Genomic DNA, 17583 nt, shown 5'->3' with positions numbered 1-17583 from the left:
CGGAGCGGACCGGCGGTGCCCGGGCGGCGGGGTGTCCCGGCGTCCCCGCGGCGGGGTAGGTGTGGGTCGGCACCGCGACCTCCCCCTCCCGATCCCCCCCCCCCTCCCTGCAGTGTGTGCGATGCTGTCCCCTTCTCAGAGTGGCTGAGGGACGGCGTTAAGCCCCAGACTGGTGTCTGTGGAGACAGCGCTTTCTGGGGCGGGGGAGGGGGGAACCAAAATCTTCCTCCCTACCAGTTTATTCGTTGTTTATTAATAATAAAAATGAGAACCACAGCGTTTTCTGGGTGAGGATCTCAATGCAATTGTGAAAGTGAGCAGGCATCACCGAGGCTTGCCTCAGTGAGAGAGATGTTATGTCCCTTGTTAAATGGGGCCAGCTGAGGTTCAGAGAAGGTAAAGGTTAAATGACAGAAGTGAGTGTGTTGCTCTGAGTGCTGTGGGGTGTGGGTTCACGAGGTTTAGCCTCTGCAGGCTTACCTCCCTCTCTCGGGTCATGAGCAGCTTCTGCAAAGGAAATGGAAGCCTGTAGAAGCTGCACATGTTCAGCACCTTTCTGTCCCAAGCCTGCGGGCTCTTAGGTCGGACAATGAAAAATTAATGGGGGCGTCAACATCTGGGCCCAAGTGAGTGGTCAGGATACACTGGAAGTTAATAACAGGTCTGGGAGTAAAATTGAGGAAAAAAAAAAAAAACAACCTTCAAGTCTTTTTCCAATGCAGTAGATCACTCTCTTCAATGAAAAATTCTCATACATAAGACATATATAGTTCCATAATCTCTTTGTTTTGTTTTAGAGTTTTGTTTTGACATACTATTGGCCTCTCTGCTGGCCATTTCACTAGAATGAATGACCAGCTGTGCTATAGGCTGTCAAGTTCTTTTAGCCTACCATAAATACCCTGTTTCTCCATTGTTAGTGTTCAAATCCCACTGCTATTAGAGCCAGTGCTGTAAAAGACATGAAACAGAGAAGCTTGTGTGTCACTGTTGTTACAGATCTGAGATGTTACAGAGAGTAGGGAGTTAAAGCAACAGAATGAAGTCAGTACAAAACAGCCCACAAGGACTGGCAAATAAATAAATCATCCTAACTACATTATTATCATGGGTTGCTTGAGCTTCATTGTTTCTTTCTTTCTTACCTGTATCCCTGTTACATTTTTCTCTCTGTTCAAGTGAGGCAATCAAAAGAGGCTGTGAGCAGTAATTGGCTCCTGCCTGTTTTGGAAGTTGCTAAAAATACTACCTTACCTCTGCATATCTGGAGGTCAATTGAAAAATCAAAATACTGAGGTAGACAAATCCTGCAGACTAATCTATTGAGATTCTTTCTTGCATTTCTTCCCAGAAGGGAAATATAAAACTATCTGAACACATATAAAACAAGAAATTCTCTTACATTCTACCTGCAGTTCAGCACCCTCATCTGCACTGATCACTGTAGGCTTCCCTAGGCACTTGAAAATTGCATTTCCAGCTTTATAAGACTGGCAGATGTGTTCTGCACAGTTCTGTCATATCTCCCAGCTTTCAGGCAGACAAAATTAGCTTTGGTTAAGCTAAGAAGAAGATGATGTGTTCAAGGCATTGCAGTCTGGGTATGTGCCTGTACCTGCTTCATTTTGTCTTTGGGGAAGGTAGTCAGTCTGTGCTTCAGTTCTTCATCTATCAAATAGGAATAATTTGTTTGTATTTTCTTTGTAGGAAGGAAGCAGGGGTAAAAGAGGGACATACCAAAATATTTTTGCGAGACACTGTTAAAGTAGAGTTCATTAAGTGGATATGTTTTTCATGGGAAGGCACAAAATAGTTATTATTTAATGTTCCTCTTTTACACTAATTTGCCAGGACAACATAAAAATATGCAGCACAAATTGAGTGAAAGTAAGAAGGAAAAATTCCTTGTAGCTCTAGAGAATATTCTGCGGATTCAAAATGTTTTTCAAATTAATCCTCCAGCTACAATATTCTTCACATTTTTTTGTGAGAAGGTAGGCACTCCTCCTATTTCTAAAGGTTAGGACATCTAATTGAGTAACAGAAAACATTCCATTTAATTTAGGTCATCAATCATACAAAGCAAGCAAAAATAAAATGCACAAAGGACTATTTCTAGAGATATTTCATTTAACTTTTGAGGAAACATTGCTATTTCAGGAAAATTCAGTGTGGTTTGGAGACAAATTGGAAAGGCCAGATTTGACAAATCAATGACAATTGCTCTCATTCCATGACCAATACTGTAATGACAGAAGTATCGTGCATTTTTACAGAGGCAAAAAATGTGTCACAGTGAATTTAAGTGGATTGCCTGAATCTGATATATTTACTATGAGGCTTTTAGCATAAAGAGCATGAATCTGAGTATATTTGGATCATTACAATATGTGGTCAGCAGTGAGTAAGGTGGTCAAGGCCTGAGTCACCACCTCACCATTCTGTATGAACTAGGGACCTTTTGGCAAACTTGCATGATCGACTTGACCCAAGAAGAGAAAACAGAGAAAACGGTCTTTTCCTAGTTTGTGCGTGGATCAAAACTTTATTAGATTTTGCAACTGGTTTCCTGACTATGCTAATCTTGTTAAAACTGAGCCAATAGAGGAATAAGTGTAATCAAGGCTTTTTTAAACTTCATGAAACTGCAGAGCATGCAGAAAGTGTGAAAAGTTAGGAGAATTTCTGCATGCAAACATGCTGAAACGAATGGCCGAAGATTCCACCAATTTTGTGTAGAGAAACTTTTACCAGAGTAGCTACATATCTTTCAGTCAACTTTTTCAGTCCAGTACTACCCTGTTCACACCCACTCTTCACAGACCATTCTAGGCAAGAGTCCTGTTCCACCTGTGCTCCTGGCTGGAGCTCTACAGCAATTTTCTGCAATGCCATTAAGGCTGCATCTTATGTGACAATATCCTGTATCATAACAGATTGGTCAATGTGTTGAATAAAAGACCAAACAATCTGGCTTTGCAAACAATTGACCCCTCTTTTTGTCTTGTAGGTGTCATGATAGCCAGATTGCTCTATCACCCACCCATTCAGTTTCACAATGCCCTTGTGAAACAAAGCAAACTCACCCAATTTATCCTGAAATCAATTTTACCCCTCCGTTAGGAAAGAAGCTTATCCATAAACATCCACAGATTTATCAGCTCAAAATTCTTCTCTTGACTGTTCAGGAACTCAGGATTTGTGCATAGTGTGTTTCCATCTGTGAATATGTATGATAATCTAAAATATTTTAAGTTTTGTGCTCACTTTCATTTCTGTCACAAAACTTTTAACTATTTTTTCTTTTAGTTTTATATTCTTTCACTGTGATAATGCACAGTCAGGAGGGTGAGAAATAAAAAATAATTAAAATAAAGAAAGGAACAAGAGAAAGGAATGGTTGTTATACAAATCACCTTTTTTCATATATGCCATATTTGAAATACACCAAAGAATATACACTGGACTTCATATGCTCACTAACTGTTTCTTTTCATATTCTTTTCAGGTGCTGCCACTGCACAGCATTATTACAGCCCCAGACCAGATAAAAGAGTACAAAGATAGTTCCTGAAAAACGGCGCAAAGTCTACATTCAAAGAAAAAAATAGCAAAGCATAAAATCCTGGAATTGACAGAGAATCTGACCCTGTAAAGGACTTGGATCAGGCATGAGAGAGACGAGAAAAAGAGAGCAGGGTAGGATAACCATACTTTACACTGCTATAAAGAGCAGGAAATAACATGTTTGGGAGGCTTTTCAGGAGAAATATATAAAATAAAAGCAAGTGCCAATGCAATGAGGCAGTACTACTATGGCTGCCTCTTAAAAAGTGAGAAATGTCTGGTGAATGAATGTGTGCTATTACTCTGCAAATTGTGCGCTAGTACAGCCCAAAATGACATTCTGTGAGCACCCACCTACTCCCACTCCAGTGACTTTTCCAATGTGGCACTTCCCTATTTTTGGAGCCTTCCTCTTTTACTTTCTTCCCCCATGGCTGTTTAGCCTTGTTACTTAATGCTTGAATTCCAAAAGGATGGCAAGAGTCCCAAGCAAGGCTCTCCTGGAGGCATTTAGGTCCAGTACACTAGAAGGGTTTGTTAAAAATAACACCGCTGTTACCCATCTCCCAAGAACTGCTGTTAGCCATCATCCATCTCTGTGCCTTTCTCTGATATGGATATATATTTGTCAGGCAGCACAGCTATCACCCCAAGATTTAAAATGTGGGAATATCCAGTATACTTACTAAAGTACAAAAGTGTTTTTGGGGGGGTTGTGGTATGTAGAGTTGGGCAATGAAATGTAAAAGGTTAATTTGTTTGTATTACACTACTGTGGATGACTTCCAGACGTGTTGCTTTTTGAGACTTCTTAATGCTGCACTTTTATGAAGTTGGCGGTCTTACCTTTAAAAGCATAGTCAGCTAATGTTAAGTGGTTCATAAAATTTTTTGTTGCTATACACTGCTCTGTGATCAAATTACAAACATTTTGTTTATTTTTTCCTTCCCCGTCTCCCCTTCCAAAAGATAAAAAAACAATACGGATAACCAAGCTATCTCTCTCTGAGGCTAACATCAACATCACTGACCAGCCTGAATCATGCTACTGACTCACTGAAATTAGTACTAGCAAGACTAAATATAGCCCCCTCCCCTCTCTCATCAGTGCTGGCTAATTGTCTTGAGTGGGACAATAAATTATCTCTTACTGATGCTACTTCAAAGTCCTTTGGATAAGAAAATAGATAATTCAGTTAAGCCTTAGGTTCCTTCAGCAAACATTAGCATTTCTGCCCCTTGGCAATTGTTCAAGATGGTTTTGAAACATTTAAGAGTCATTAGAGCTAATAGCTCCCATTCTGAATTTCCTTCAAGGAAGAGTATCAGAAAAAAAATGCGCTACCTTATTCTCACTTCCTTAATCAAGAATTAATCATTCAAGTGATAAACAATGATAGTAACATACTTGAATAAATTATTGGTTGTCTTTGTTGAGCAGATGCAGTTCTAAATCATCTTGGCTGCTTTCAAGATATTAAAGATATAACAAGAAAAAAATCCCAGCTACCTAAAGTAGCATTTTTTAAATATTAATAACGACCTATTTTACATACATAGAGTTTAAAACTCTGGGCTCAGCCATGCAGGCTTTATTCAGGAATAATTGTTTCTTGATTAGGAATTGCAGAGCTGAAGATTACCTGTATCCAGATCTAAATTTGTATATCTATGGAAATGTGTGGATATGCAATATATAGTATTAAAACCTTAATATAAATCATTGTACACAGTAGTATAAAGTATAGAAAAGGTATTACATAAAATGCTTATAACTGTGTATATATAAATTCAAGCATGCTTAGAGTACTTAAGCATGGATTATGGTCAGTGAAAAGAAGTGTCGACTGGGGAATTGTCTCTATTATCATGCAATACGACAACTATAAATATTCAGGTTAGTAGGAACAATCTTTTTAATATAATTTAGAATGTTTCTGTAAGGTTATTAGCTAATAAAAATGAGGAAAATTAAAATATTTCTTGTGGCATCGACTATATTCCTATTATGTATTAGCAGATGGGATCAATAGGATTTTCCTCTGCCTAAGTTCCCTCTTGTCAATTAGATAACATGGCAGCCATGTATTGAACCAACAGAGTTTAAATATATCATGTTGTGGACATATCTAGTAATAGGACTGCTGTAGGTTATTTTGAGGCTATAACATGTTATGCAGCAGTAAAGGCAGTTTGGTTTAGGACAGAACTGGATTAAAAGATATTAAAAAAATCTTGTACGTAACAGCAGCCCAAACATTGACAATTTTATTATCTTTGTTTCTGACTGACTTCAGTGAGAGTTGCACGTGCTTAGTAATTACTAAAACTAACACCTATGTTTCTAAAAATACCTTGGATTATTTAAAGGGATTTCAAAATTAATCTTTATAAGGGACTTTTAGATCTACTCAGATTTAGATATAGATGTAAATCTTAAATATCTTCATATTTTGAGTTTTTCTAAGCTTGGTGATAAAAAAGTCAAGTCTGTTTTGCTGTTATAGTTTTCAGAGTCTTTCAATTTCAAGCCCTCAACCCCTAGCAGTGGCTTTCAAACTGGAGGCTGTTATGGTAGGTTGCAAATAGTCTACCAGGATAACATACAGGGCCCAGAGCTGATCTGTGGGACTGTATTCAGTAATATGTACTGCTAAACTCCTAATGTATGAAATTTCCTTGACAGCATATGTAATGGTTTGTAGAAATTTTAAGGGCTGGTGATGATCCACTGGTCTGAACCATCTGAGAACCACTGTCCTAGCATATCTGTGCCACTGTGTGTGGGAAACTTGGATGAACCTCAGCTAGAATTACCTTTCTCCATCCTCTACGCTGGACTAAGAATAATACAGGAGAGGCTTTTGTTTTATAAGGCAGATGGTGCTAGGATCCTAGTGTTCATATTCTCTGCTGTGTGTAGGGAAAAGTGCAGAGGGGACCCAATCAAGGATTCAATCAGATACTGCAGTTTCAGACACAAAGCAGGATGTTTGGGATCCTCTAGAGATCTTCTCTTAGGACTTTCCCATCCTTGTGCTGAAGGCTGAACCACACAGCTTCTTCCACCCTTCTTTGTTCCTTTGCATAGCTCCTTTTGCCTCTTCTCCTTTTATGTACTCTGTCCTTCACTTTTCTTTCAGTTTAGCTTATTTTTTTCCTCAGTAACACCTTTCCCACAATTCCTGCCAAACAAAACACAACCCAAGAACATCCCGTGGAACTAATGCATCAGATGATTAACTTGTACTGTTTGTGCTGTTAGCGTGTGGTATTCCTCCTCTGCTCTCTGACAGTCTTGTCAGTCGGGTGGGATTGATTTGCCCTAATATAGGCATCTAAAATGAGCACATCTAAATCTATGCTAGTAACTCTAGGTTCCTTTTATAGTCAATGGTGAGAAACTGGCACCTCCAGAAGGCAATATATCATCCTAAGATTAATGTCTAGGATGATTCTGCAGTTGTCTATTTTTCTGCATTAATTGTGGAGGGAAACAAGGGTGAGTAGTTTAGATTTAAATGTCTAACTCTTTGAAGGTTAAAAATGGGTAACTGAGGCAAGCTTCTCTTTCAGACCACATGTTTTTCTGGACTCTCTTCATCTGCGTACCTTTAGTTTAAGTGGCCACTGAACTGAACAGTATATACCAAGAAATCAAAAATAGGAAAACACTACCTTAAGAGGACCAGCTTTTAAAGCAATCCATTGCTAGCGATTTTTAATTAGTGCAAGTGTTTTTCTAATTCATACCCTAATTTCTACTAACAACTTTTAGTAATTAAAGCACTGAAACTTGAACAGAGGTGAGTAGTCCTTGAATCACATGATCTTAAGTAGCAACATGAATGAAGTATGTCAGATTCCAGTGGAACTATCTGTAAGTAAAGGGATATGCACATTTGGAAGGCGCGGGGTTCTGATTCTTGGCTTGAGTTCCACTGAGTTAGTAGTTAGTGGTCCTGGTTGACTCCATTTAGACTGAACTCTTATGAGATTGTATACTTTTTTGCTAGACCAGCCAGACATGGAGAATAAAATGAGTGTGGATCCCATACAGACTGTAGTGCATGGAGTTACTTAAGAGTAAGATTTGAGGTGCAATGTGGAATTGCCAGCACTACCATAGTCTATGTTGTGGATAGTGAAAAGCACTTATAAAATTTAAGAAAATAAGAATCGGTGACACAGAGACTTAAGCTCTGACCCTTCTAATCACTATATGTTTGTCTGCCTCTGGCCTTATGTGGTTCTATTTAACTCTGTGACGCTCTGCCTAAGTGTAGTGAAATATTAGCACTCAGGAAAGTGTCCCAAGAATCCCCTTCAAAAATACAATGTATGTGTGTTTAAATAAATACATAAATATACATACATAAAAAAAGAACTTGCTTTAAAAGGAAATTATAATAATATGTACAGCTAAAACTCCAAACCAGTATTATGCAAATAATAAAACTTTTAGAATAATAAACTAACAGTAAAATGTCTTTAAATTCTGTTGTCATTAGAAAATCCAGCCTGTTTCTTAAGATAAAATGGTCCTTTCCTACTTACTGTTCCTTCCCTCATGCATAGCCCCCTCAATTTTAATTTACTAAGAAAACTAGCAAAAGTATCCATTAAAAAAAAAAATAACAGTACCCTATCCAATAGTTTTATGTGGGAGCCATGGAAAACTTTGTTCTGTTTTTTAAAAAGAAACCAGAACTCAAGCGGAAAACGATGGATGTAAAACCACAAGAAACAAAACCAGAAAGAGTTAATTAAGCCCTCTGAAACCAGAAAACAGGCAGTGTTGTAAAGAGAAGTTTTTTTGGTCTTTTCCTCTTTTCTAAATTAGACAGAAAATTACATGAAACATTTAATTTGCAGACAAGTAAAACTAAGATAAAATACCTCCCTTAAACATAGAATGCCAGGAAATAGAGCTACAACAATGCTTGATCACATCCTGCAGCACTTTTGGTATGTGGGATTGTTCATTGGTGAAAGACTACGGTAATATTGAGACAGGTAAGAACAAAGATAAGTTTTAGCCTTCCTTCAAAATTTTATGTGTTGGGGCTACAGGGTGGCGTTTTTTTAATAGTTTACTATAATATTCATATTTTCTTCTTCTGTGTGTTTCACCTAGTCTTATTTTTTTTTGTTCTTATGGTTGAGTACACAAAAGCAAAGAAAATGGTGTGAGGGGAAGCAGTGAATGTAATGAATATCTGATACCTTTATTAGATGAGGGGGTTTTATTACTCTTTCGCAAGCTCAGAATAGAAACACAAATATAGATTAAGTTAAACTTGTGCATGCCTTTGGAGGGTTAGGACATAAATTTCCTAAAGGAACTTATGAAAAGGAAATATATTTCTTGCATTGTATCAGGGATTAGCTCTCTCAGCATATTCATTGTTTTCCATTTTCAATATTAAAAAGCATTTGCCAGAACTCCAGTCTACTCCCTTGAAAATTTAAACATGCACTTGTTTTTCATTGTTATGAGAGAAAGGAATGTTTGTTTCTTAATGTATTTCATCTTTAATGCACTCCTAAAATACATCAAAGACGTATCTAATCCGAAGCATCATAGTGCATGTCATTTTCAGCTGAGTTACAAGAATCAGCAAATATTTCAAACAGAAATCCCTGGGCAGGTCCATCTTATTCCTTTGCTCAGCCTTCCCAGACTTTACCTGTGGCCATTGTGGGGAAAGGAAGAACTACTTTGCTTAGTGTTCACCTCTTTTAAGAAGTGGTAGTAGGGAGGGAGGAAGGGAGACGGAAAATGAGTTAAGGAAGTCCTGGTTCCACACACCCCTGCTCAGCTACCACTGGGTATACATTGGCCTGTCAAAGTAGAAATACATTTATTAATGCTTCAAAGAAAAGAGGGAGAATGTGTCTTAAACATGTGTCTCTGAGTCATAGTATCTTAGATATTTAAACATGGAATGGCACAATTTCCCATCTCCTGTTTTGCAGGGCTGTCTTTAGAGTTACTGTATCAATCTACAGGAATTAAAAACTAATTGTGCACAAAAATACAAATAAGTAATCATATAAAATGCATGCACTTGTATTCCAATTCCTATAATCTGTATTTTGAACCATCAGTGAAATGTATAATTTCATTCATTCAATTGAGTATAATAAACCAAAATTTATTTAAATTATGTTTTAAAGATTTTTTGGTGTTTAAATCAAATATTTCATTTTTACACTATGGTCTATATAAACATCGATGAAATGGTCTGTTTCTTCTCGGCTTTAGTCATAAGTTATTTTTTGTTTTGTTTTGTTTTGTTTTTAAGCACTGACTCATGAGGTTTCTCTATACTTCTTATACAATACACTTCTTCCTTCCTGAAAAGGCCTGTTTGTTCTCTATTTTTGGCTTGCTTTTGCATTGTTATCTCTAGATTATATACATTTAGCTGATGACTGCAGGATCTGTTTAATTAATACAACTATTTCAGAATAGTTATTATATTTTGCTATATATTAAATGTCTTTGGTTTTTAATATTTTAATAATTTCTAGTATTTCTAGTGATATCTAGTATTCATTCTTCTACAATGTTTCTATAGTATGATACGTACAGTACATTAATTATGATTTATCTCAAAACCCCAAAATATGTTTAGAATTTAATCAAGTTTCCCCGAAGAAGGGAAGGTGTTATATTACCAAATTCAAACACAATAAGGAGTTAAAGTGGATATTTGTTTAAACTGAATGAGACATATTGAGGTTCATGAGAATTCAGTCAAGCTAAAATAATGTTCGTGTACACTGATAAGAAAATATGCTAACTTTTTATTGTAGTTAAAAAGAAGACACCCTTCTAGTAGTCTATCAATACAACAACTTGTAGAAAAATTAATTCACTAAATGCCAGGTAGTACCAGTTTAGTAGGTACAGAAATAAAGCACTGTTTACCCAGAATAAGGATGGCAGAGTCAAGCTTCTAACAGTCTAAAGAATAGCTTGGGGAAAGGTAGCCATATTTATTCTTGTCTTCTCTGGTACTTGGTTTCCTCCATAGTTAATATTTCTCCTAACGATGGGATTTATATTGCTTTTAGAAATAGATGATAAAATGGGAGAAAATATAGATCAACAATACATAAGATCAGTTTGTGTTCTAGTTTTTAAAATTCTAGCTTTCTTAGTAACGATTTACAATTCTTATTTTTAAAGATAAAATCTAATCTATGAACAGATATTAGTTATACTTTAGTACACTCCAAGTTTCATATATTATTCAGTCATTGAATTTCATTTTACAAGATAATAACAGGGATACATTTTTATGAATATAGTTTGATATAATATAATTGCTACTCCCTATTTAATGATAGTAATACCTTGCAGTTAAACAATTTGCTTTACCCATACAAAAGGTTTCCATGATATGTTATATCCTTTTCTTTTTGTCCACTGAATTGCTGCCACTTCTTAGGTAAAAATATTTGCATTTTCATCACATTGTTTTATCCTCTTACTTAATACACACTTCTGTGTTTTCCTGAACTCTAGATGTTTGATATCAGGCTTACAAGCTTCAAGACATTTGATTTGTTGGGTAATGACCTTTGGAAAAGAAGAACATCAGAAGAAAAAATAGCGTTGCCTTTAAAGACTTGAATGGGAAATAAATTGTTGTTCGTAGCCAGTGTAAATCTATGAGGGTTTTGCCTCTGCAGGATAACTATGAGAGATTTAAAAGGAGAAGAATGCAAGTTTCTAAAAGTAAAATGAGAAGCACATTTGTTAATTTCATGAATGTAACAATATGTGTGGTTATCTTTCTTTAATCATGCCCAACTTATAAAACATGTTGCATGATCTGTTACTATATACTGCTTTTCAATAATCCTTTCTGTAATATCGTGTCTAATCATCAAATCTGTAATCCTGCACCACTTGTATAACAGTCTGAAATGCTGTGGGGCAACTGAGTTTTTAAGTCAGTATTACAATCTACCTGGCACAGAGAGACCTCTGTATGTTTTGAATGTGTTTTTCAGAGACACTCTCTCCTGATTTGTTGTTGTTGGCACTGCCTTATACATAAAACACCTTGAGAGTATTTACCTTAGAAGAGGGGACTCACATAAAATGATAATGATAGCATTGATCAGCATCTCTTCAGAAAAAACTCATAAACTGTAGGAAACATGAAACTGAAATGCTTGCAGGAAATGCTTTCCTAAATATTATCTGGCAGATTTTTTTATGTTATTGGGCAATTGGTGGTAAGGAAAAATAAGGCCAGACTTAAAGCATAAAGCCCAAAATCTTAGAAATGTGAGTTCAATATATATCTGAGGCATATGAGAGGAACAATCCACATTCTGCTAGAGCCTTATCTCTACTGGAAACTTCCTCTGCTAAAGGTCAGAAGGAAAACTTGTCTGTATGTCTATCTGACCATACCAGTTGGTTTATTTACAAATTCTTCACTCTTTATCTGTACCTATCCATATTCTTTGTTCTTCTGTAGCTGACAAGCAATGAACAACATACGTGCAAAAGCCCACCTTGTCTACTCTGGCTTAAAATCCTGGATAATGGCTAAGCCATGTTCTTAACTAAGTTTTTCTACCTTTCGTTCAGTTTTTATATAGCATACTCCATATTACATCCAGCTTTGTAAGACAGCGCTTCAGCCAAATGGCCTCTATGAGTAAGGCAGAAACATTTTTTATTTTCTAGGGCAATTAATTAGACATCCACACTGTCACTCCCACTCTTAAATTAATCTCCATATGTTCAGTTATCATAGAAAAAAATAAATAAAAGAAAAAGCTGAAGGGAAAACTCATAACCACATCTCTGCAATGTTTTTTCAGACGTACGACTTTCTGTCAGCATATTGGGAATTCATAATCTCATTATTATATGCTTAACTAATCAGCACACCTCATAATTTCCGCACAAACAATGGTCCCCTTGCTTTTCATCAAATATTTATGAAAGACAGAGCAAAAAAAATCTCATTCATGAGACTTTGTTACTTATATTAAATATAGAACAGTTACTATTTATTTATGAAACTCTACTTCCAATTAAAGTAGCACTTCTCAAGTTATTTGTTTTGTGATGTATTGTCTCTGGTTCATTTCATTTATTGTTTCATTTCCATGCTAATTTGGAAAAATCAATACGTTTTCAGTGATTTTACTAAATTGCCAAGGTTTTAATATGTCTTATTGAAACCCTTTTAGGTCACTTTTTAAATTAAGTGTCATCTGGTGGGTGGCCTCAGATTTAAAAAAAAAATCTGAAAGTATATCTGAACCATTCAAGCACTTTAAAATGCAAAATTTTAACAACTTGCAGGTAGTGAGGTGTGGAAATATATCCATTTATAGCTGATATATCCCTGGTGTGATACAGTTGTTTACTCTGTGTAACAGCCCTATGTTCTAAGGAATTAAAAACGTTCCCAGCCAAAACTGTCACCCCTCACCCCAGCATTTCAAATGCACAAGACAGTCTCATAGCTCAGTATATACAGGACACGAGGCTCTACCATATACTGTAGGCATGAGCATGCAGGGCTGCACAGCTCCTAAGAAACACACCCGTCCCCTCTTTTATCCTGGTGCACACCAGCTTTTAGGATGCTTCCCATATAATTCAGGCAGAGATAAGGAGTTTTCCTCTCCCACCTTTTGGAAGGAGTATGATAATTGAATCCTTAACTTCAGTTTGATCTAACTCTTTTTTGAGGCTATTGAACCATGCCAGTACCATTATTCTTTGCTCTACAGCACTGCAAGGCATAGCAGGTACTTAAAAACCCATAGTCTTAGGCAGTTGTCAACCTGCAGCATTTCAGTCTCAGTAAACAAAACCAAATTAAAGAGGAATGGATACTAACTAGCCTTTATGTAAAGGACTGTTTAATATATCTTGTGTTAGTTCTGTGACCTTCCTGTCTTTAAGTCTTTGCTTTTTATTTCTTCATTTTGTTGAATCTCAGAGTCTCTTTGGTTACTTGATTCAGTGTTTTCTCCACCCACTGCCCACTTGCTCACTTTTTAATTCCAGCTGGGTTATTCCCTATGCATTGCTTTAAGAGAGAAAAAAATGCTTAGTTAGTCACACCTGTGCATTTCTTAACTGTCATCCCTGATTTCTCTTCCTCTCTCAAGATGACATGAAGACCTACAAAACCTCTCCCAAAATGTGAAACTCCATAGAAATTGATCCTTAGCAAATGGAAATAGCTTCCCTTTCCTCTTCACCACTGTTGCTGGACCTGCACATTTCTTTTAAGGACCTAAGAGGGTTCATAAAGGTCTATTGCTTTCTCATGGCGTATAGCACTTGTGGCATTTCTGGAAGAGGATAGACTATCTGCAACTGTTCTCTTGGGCTTGCTCTTTCTGTACTTACTTTTTCTTTTGAGGAGATTGGAGAAGGGGCTTGGAACTTAATCAGAGGTACTCAAAAAAAGTCCTCCCTCCCTCCTTCCTTCCTTCCTCCCTTTCTCCTGCCTTCCCTTCCTCCCTTCCTCCCTTCTTTTTCACCTTCCAATTCCACAGAACCACTAGGAATTTCAGTGAGATTTCTGAATTCACTGTAACTATATAACTAGACATTAAAAGAATTGTCCTTCTGTGTGAGGGCAACAAAACAGGAGTTTAGTGGGGAGATTTCCATGGAAACAATAGTTCAGTGACAATAAAAAATATTTCTCACCACAATTCACTAAAAATAACTTCAGAAATAAGTTTACAGAATTGGGCAATTTTTTATTGATAGCACGGCAGGCAAAACCATTTTATTCTTCATCTGGAGGATAATATGTCGCATTCTGTGTTCCTAATTCTTGAAGAGGATACCTTTACATTTCCCAACCTGCTTTTTTTAACCCTGTTCTGAAGGGATGTATTCTTACTGAACTAGATACAGGGATTACAAAGCAAAGTGGGCTACACCATCTGCCTGGTTGCTTCCACTTCCCAAATTCTTCTACATCGTTGCTATTTCATAGCAATACTAAGATCAGTTCTCTGTGAAAAGAGCAAGCAGCTCAGGTGCACACATTCTTTGCTATAGCAAGGAAGCTGTGTCTTCTTTTGCTTTGCCTGCAATTTTGCAAGAAAGCAAAATTGATTGGCAGTTCATCTGCAAGGTACAATAGAATGGTTGAATTGGATAAGCAGTGCTCCTTTGCAAGAACTGTCATCATACAGTGTATGCTGCTTACTTTGTCACTGAGCTTATGAAATTGCCTTTGGTATCTCGGTTTTCTGTTAGTATCTCCAATAGTCATATATGTCTTTTTTTTTTCTTTTTATGAACTTATTTTTCAAGTAGAAATATATGAGCACATCTCTGGGATGATTTAGGTATTTTAGCTATATATAGTTGATGGATACTGGTTGATGTTATAAGGTGCGTATACAAGTTGGCTGTGGACTGCAGCTCTGCTTTGTCTGTAAGACCATACTTTGTTTTCCAACGGCTTTGCACTTTTTTGTTGAACTAAAATTTCAATGGAATTGTCTATATAGAGTTGTTGGTTTAGTTAACTGAAATATCATAGTTATTGATGGAGGAGTTTGCTTCTTTTAAGTAGGACTGTGCAGATCACTTGGTCAGTTGATTTATCCAGCAGGGTGTCTTCATGAGAAGTTTGAAGGAAGAGGAAATATTCCTGTCTTCTTGCTGACTGCTGGACCCTGGGGTCTTCCAAGATGAACAGGTTTAGAAGTCCTATTATTTAGATCTGCTGCTTATGAAACAACCTCCAGCTATCTGTGTTTCCTTTTTGGAGTAAATACGACTGTGTATTTAAAAAAGGTCATGCAGAAGTGTAATTACTTATATTTATTGTGCATTTCTTTCTGAGAAAGGGTATGTCTAAGTTATGGTGGTAGCTGGAACTGGACCCTAAGTAGGCATAGCTGGATTCTGGGTTTGACTCTTAGGAGAAATGTTAGCTAGTTGATCTATATTCTGTCAGTATTTTGAGTAACCCTCAAATTGAAAAGTAGCGCTTGGATTCTGTTCAGATGGTGGAGGACTTAACATGGGAGTCAGTAACTGAATCTCCTCACGCTTACATGAGAGTGTACAAAAGTGAGTTCTTTATTAGATGTTACAGTGCTGAACAATACAGGTTATGTTCTTGGGGTGTCTTCTTTGCCAAGGGCCTGCTCCTGTATGTCTGTTTGGGAACCACTCCCAAGAAGAAATACGTAAGCAGTTTAAATGCCTGAAGAAATGATTTACATAAAGTTAAACTATCACAATTCAAATATGTAAACATTTAAACATGAACAAAGCCTTTAGGGGGTCAGAGCCAGTATACTGAGACTTCGTAGCTTCCTCCAGTCATAGGACAGCAAAGCAAATCTAATGCACTTTTGAACATGAAATTCTGTGAAAAATAGATTAGGACATAAAATGAGACGTAAAATAACAAAATGATGTCAGCTTGTCGCATTGATAAAAAAAAGAATGCTAATGATCAGCATATTTTTCTTCAAATGTTTTGTCCATCTATGTAGCAAGACTTCTTTGCTTTCAGATGAGTACCACATAAAGATGAATATTTGCAATATATTTATTTACTGCTGAGAAAGAAAAAAAAATTGATCCTGAAAAAGAAAGTTACCAGACAGAAGTTTGACTGAAAGAACAGATTGGAGGGGCAGAATATACTCCTTATTTACAACTTTGAGGTAGAATGAACACAGTAGCTGAGATCACTGAATGTGGCCAGTCCAGAAGTACGAAGAAGATGAAACCGGGCTTAAAGGGAATTTCTAGGTGATGTAAGGACAGCATGAAGCCTTCTTTGCCATTCTGCAGAGGGTTTTGTGGCTGACAAAATGAATGGGCAGGACCCATCCACTTTGCAGAAAATGCGTCTAGTCTATTAGCAGTCTTTTCTAACAGAGCAAACTATTTTTAAAACTAGTCTTAATATACAGGTCTTAATATGCAAACAGGTTTTTATTGGATGATTCAGGTTGAATTTGGTGACTGTGTCACTGTTTAATTTCTTTGTGCTTAGAAGTTTTGTGGCTGTTTCTATTTCTGGTGACAATCTCTTTAGTGATCATGTTAAAAAACACTTGCTTTGAGAAGACAGTCATCTATCTCTGCACAGTGAGAGCATTTACAGTCAGAATTCCTTTCAAATGGATTTCAGAATTTCAAGTTGAACATCTTCTCCAGTCTGTGATCCAGGGAACCATTCACCATTCACCTATGTGAATGGTGTTCAACCTCTATTTGTGTTCTTGGCTCTGTTGGCAGTATAGGTCCTGTACAGTTGGTTTAAGCTGACTATCAATAAGCTTTCTTTTCTTTGTTGCCTATTTAAAATGCTGGTGACAACTTATACAAACTATGTAGATCGCAACTTGAAAACCTTCAACTTAACTAATTGTTACAGTACTTTCCGTGACACATTGAACAGTACATAGTGTAACACCATGTACTGTTGTTGGCAATCACCCAATACTTATGCTGCGATGGGTCTGTTTCTACCAGTAGGGTTCCCCAGGTGTGCATAGATCTCTCTGAGGATGCTCAGCAGCACCGACAGACTCACAGGGCTGAAAGTGTCAATGGAGTGCACAAATGAGGCATTAGCTTCCAAGTTGTGGAGACTCAGCTAACCCACTGCATGTTCTCAGAGAACACCACCTGGGGAAAACCTACCCCAAATTCAGATTATGATGCTGGAAGAACCCCCTTTTAACTGGTAACTTGATGATTAAATGTCACCCATCTGTCTGATGGGACATACAAGTCCAATCTCCTTCTGTGGCTGAGGGGATTTCAACCTGCATCTCCCTCCTGAAAATCTGAAGATCAACCTATAGGATATTCTGATTTGGGCTTTTGAAGTCTCTCCTGATGAAAGGTGAGAGAAAACTCATTGTGTGGAAACAGTGTTCACCTAGGTGAGGTGACATCCAAGATGCTGTCAGCTTCAGTGAATACTTGAACACACACTGTGACCCTCTCTCTCTGTCTGATAAGGA

At 37.1% G+C, this 17583-nt stretch overlaps 1 long non-coding RNA gene across 1 annotated transcript in view; it reads left to right on the top strand.

Annotated features, from left to right (window-relative positions):
* LOC112962380 overlaps positions 1-17583 on the top strand; it is a 30434-nt gene continuing 12851 nt past the window's right edge. The window contains exons 1-2 of the long non-coding RNA XR_003252289.1: positions 1-55; positions 3509-3699. This is a non-coding gene — a long non-coding RNA (uncharacterized LOC112962380). The remainder of the gene's footprint in view (positions 56-3508; positions 3700-17583) is intronic.

This window comes from Apteryx rowi, unplaced genomic scaffold (assembly GCF_003343035.1).
Source record: "Apteryx rowi isolate R43461 unplaced genomic scaffold, aptRow1 scaffold_147, whole genome shotgun sequence".
In the NCBI taxonomy this organism is placed as follows: Eukaryota; Metazoa; Chordata; class Aves; order Apterygiformes; family Apterygidae; genus Apteryx; species Apteryx rowi.
Note: the sequence above shows the minus strand (reverse complement) of the source record. Positions and strands in the feature narration are given on the sequence as shown.